Source organism: Hydra vulgaris, chromosome 15 (genome assembly GCF_038396675.1).
Source record: "Hydra vulgaris chromosome 15, alternate assembly HydraT2T_AEP".
In the NCBI taxonomy this organism is placed as follows: Eukaryota; Metazoa; Cnidaria; class Hydrozoa; order Anthoathecata; family Hydridae; genus Hydra; species Hydra vulgaris.
This window is the reverse complement of record NC_088934.1, coordinates 56,365,001-56,369,690: the sequence shown is the minus strand read 5'-3', so window position 1 is coordinate 56,369,690 and position 4,690 is coordinate 56,365,001.

Sequence of the window (4,690 nt, the reverse complement as noted above, 5' to 3'; positions counted from 1 at the left end):
CTAATCACTGCGTCACAGCTGCTTAGCTTTAAATTTATTAAAAATCAACTTGAAATATTCTAAATTTCAAATTAATTTCAATTGCGTGCAAATGGGTTGAAAATCAGTTTTTCGTGAGATCAAGTAGCAAGTTATTGGTATGGCGAGGACAAAAAATTACACAAACGTTTAAATAGGCAAAATACTTCACGTTTCTGAATATTGCGTTTGAAAAACTATCAAAACCTGGGAACTTACCAAAGACGTCTCCAACATGCCGCGTACTGAGAGACCATCCAAACTCAGCAACCGTGACAAAAGTAGTATATTCAAAATGAGCAGAGAAAACCCCTGACTCAGCTACAAAAAGCTGGCACAAATCTCCAACGAGTCAAAAAATAATCCAAAAGTTAGCAGAGAGCTCGTGAGATGAACATTGTTGGACAAAGGTATTGGAACGTACATAGCTGCAAGGAAACCTATTCTTTCAATCACAGATAAACGTAAACGACGAGTGTGGTCCAAAGAAACGCTGGACGGGTTTGTAGAACAGTGCGAAAAAGTTAATTGGAGTGATGAAGCTAATTTTCAAGTCGTAGACCACAAGGGAAGAATCAAAAGGCTTGTCAAAAGATTTACAACTGAGAAATATTCAGTCAGGTTTTTGCAACATCGTCGACAAGGCGGTGGAAGTTCGCTTGGTATCTGGGGATGTTTTCTCACAAAGGTATAGGCTTTTGTGAGCTGTATGAAGGCCGAATTAATTAACACACCTACAAGAAAACATTGAAAACGTGTTTAGTTCCATCAATCAGACACTTGTATGGCAGAAGCAAGCAATTCATCTTTCAACAAGACGGGGCTTCAGCTCACACAGCTCACTCAGTAAAAGAGTATTTTTTGAAAAAAAAAGTTTAATGTGATGCCCTGGTGCCCTAAATCACCAGATCTCAACCCAATTGAAAATATTTTGTCTTGGATCGACAATCAACTGACATTCTATAAAATTCAATCAATTCAGCATTTGAAGCAACTTTTGAATGAGTACTGGCTGAAGGTAACTTGCGTGAAATTAGTTGAATCAATGCATACACGAGTTTATCTTTGCTATGAAAACAAAGGAGGACACTTTAAATATTATTATTGCTTTTTTTAATTCATTTTTTGTTCGAATGTTGCAATTTGTTTAAACTTTTGTGCTACTAAATATTAAAGTTTTTATAATATGTTTACATTCATTTTAAAGCTTTTTCTTTAATAAATAAAAAAATTAATTTGATATCATTTTAGAGTTTTTTTTTTAACAAAAACCAAACATACTTGATAAAAATTCTGCAATCGTTCAAACTTTCGTAAATAGCTGTACAACCTACAACTTTTTAAATCTTATGTCAACCGTTACCTTGCTTATGATAAACCGTTGCCTTGCTTATATTGTTTTAAAAGGACCTACAGAACGAAAGCAGTATTTGAAAGCAGACATTTATCTCTTCTTCGTTGGAACAGAGAAGCTAGAAATCTATGGAGGAAACTCATAGATCGTGTTAAGCAACATTAATCCAGCCCATTGCACCAAACGTTCTACATGAATTGGAAAGAAGTATACATTCATATTATCAGCTCCATTTGTAGAGCTCCAAAAGTGAATAAATTTTAAAACAGTTAAATGGAGGATCTTAGTGAAATTTTGGATATGACTCTTTTCTTGACCTCTAGGAATTTAGCTTTTCTAGGTAACTCTTTATAAAGTTCTCTCAATATCAATTTTAGTTATCTAAATAGTTATTGTAATAACTTAAATTACTTTATACAACTATATTTGCAACTATATCACTACAATAGGTAAAAAAATAGAACTTTCTTGCTGGTATGGAGCATATGGGTTGCCACAAAGCCGTCATTACATTCCACTTAGAAAATGTAAGACGCCATTATCAAGAAGACTCCAGAATGATTGCCCTATCCTCTCTCCGTCATTTTAAAATGAGTTTATCTGAGAACTTGGTCGTATCATCCGAAGTGCATTTGTCAATGAAATCTAGGATTACATCTACTTCACAATCATAGTTGATGATACACCCTATATATTTCACATTGAGCAAATATCTTTATTATTTGTCTTCTCAGGGTTAAGAAAGAGAAAATTTCTCTAAGAAAGAGAAAATAGTCGCTGGCAAATTAAAGTACTATTTTTGTGTGTTGAAGCTTTCAAGATGAATAAAAAAGCCGATATAGCTAAGCTTATCGCTAATGTGATTTCAAGGCTAGGTATGGATAATCAAAACTGTCGCGGTCAGAGACAAGAAAATGGATCCAAAATGGCAGGTGCTCATATAGGAGGTCAAGCCTTAATAAGACATAATTATTTTCAGAAGCTCTGCACGTTTCCTTAAACGCTCACATTCTGAATATGGCTGGTTTGCACGCAATTGAATCAGTCATTGAGATCAATATTTTCTTTGAAATTGTTGAATCTTGGTAAATATTTTTTAGTGCAAGTTGTGCTGGATGAAAGATTCTCACTGAAGTGAAAGGAGTTTTACTGTATAGACTTTCTATGATAAGATAGAGCTCTCGTACTGATTTGACAAAACCACTTGCCTAAAGTTGGCTGCTTCTAAAATTACCCACGAAAACCTGGATCTGACCGGTTAGCAGTTAAGCCAAGCATGAGACTTAAAAAACAATCATCTTCTTTTGAATTTGTGTTGTTAGTTATAATTTGGTAAAAACGCCCTTACTGCTGTTTACAAAGTTAGTCATCTTCAAAAATCTAAAGCATTTTCCATTGATGACGAACTACGTTTGATTTGACAGTTGCAGAAAAATCTCAAACTGATTTGGGGCTTTTGGTAACAAAGTTTCTAAGAGTCTGTCGCTGTAGCTAGACCGCTAGAGTTCTAAGCTGAATTCGCTACTAAAAGAAAGCGTAAACTAAAGCGCTTTCACGATGAGGCCTCAAGCACAGGCCATTACCACAACAGCCAAACAAAAGAGTTTAAAGTGATCGTCTGATCCTACAGATTGATTCTGCATTTGAAGCAAGTAGGATGTTTTGCAATATGTTTTCATTCCTCAGGTTAAACAATGATAATCTTTCCACTAAAAACGAACCTTGTAAACTTACAGGGCTTTATCTGAGAAATATAAACCTCGAGAATCTTATTGAAGAAGTTCGCCGTTTTATCAATACCTGCAAAACTGTTTTTAAGCAAGGAGATCCAATGCAGCTACTTAATCAAATCTTTCAGAAGAAGCTTGAATGCCTTTTTTTTGTATATTTGCATCATGGTCTAAATTTTTCAACGCCACTCCTGAGTCAGTTGATGAGGGTAAACGAACATTTAATAAACTAAAAAATGTTAAAAACTCTCTCCGTTTCACTTTGTTCCAGAATCGCGTTCCTGATATTTGATTATTTTAATTGAAGAAAATTTGGCTATAAAGGTGAGTTACGACAATGTCATCAATATTTGGCGGCCAGAGAAGCTCAAAAAATTCATTATTTAACGCTAAATTATCTTTTCTTGAAGATTTCGTTGTTTGATTTTTTTGTTTATTAATTTTAAACCTAATGTTTTAGTTCTTATATCAATTTTGATAAATGAACAGATTCTCTATCCAGAGAATTAATAGTAAAGCAGAAATACAATGTGCTTTATCAGAAATTATTAATTGCTGAGTTCATAAAACTTTATATTTTGTAACATTTTGGTTCGGAATAATGACGCCGCTCTCCACTTTTGACCCGGGACCATTGGCGCTTTCAAAGGCTCTGTCATAACCCATCACCTTTTATTTCATTATTAGGTACAAGTTTATTTGTTTATTTTCTTATATTATTAGCAAATATGGTTGTTGTCCCTGGATCAGTCCGATCACTATATGACGATATTATAACTTGATGTACAGATTTATTAGCTCAACTAGTTGCAAATTTATGACGTGCAACAATTCAAAAGTTAATTGTATGAATGCGAGATCAAAAAATACAATCATTAATGGATTATGAAGTTTACTTGTCAATAAGATATCATTTCCTATCCCTCACTTATCGAGTTTTACCTGGCGGAATAATGCAGTGCATTGATGATTAAGCAAACCCTGGAAATTTAACTCTTTTAAGCACTGGATCACAAAGAGGCTCAACAACTGGACAAAATGCTGCAAGATCTCTCGTTTTTGCTTGAGGACCAGCCTCTAAGGAACTTAAATACTGCTCTCTTCTCGAATTCAAACTCTCAAACTCAAAAAACCCATTTAACTCTTCAAGCTTTGGTGATCAACTAGAATATGAAATTGTTTTTAGAAACCACGAGCACAATATCATTTCTACTTATACATCAGCAACAGCACATTACAGTCTTATTTACATCGCTCTTCATGACACCGTTTATAATCCGCAGCTGGCTAGCAAAGTTTCCTATGGTAATATCAGCCGCTTCGGACTTGCCTTTGAGATGATATTACTCCACCGTCAACTTTAACAAGATGCAACACAAACTTCATGGCTTTTTAATGTGAAAGTTTTATTAACGTCCTAATATTCTGCCCATTGTCAACCGATTTTGCTCAAGCCTGAAAAATCAAACCCTGTCATGAATATCACAAAAGTTGGTATCCTAATTAATGGACAACCTAACAGTTTTCATTTAAATAGTACGTTGTTATATAACTATGTCAAAGAGTCATAATGCCGTTTATGCGGTTT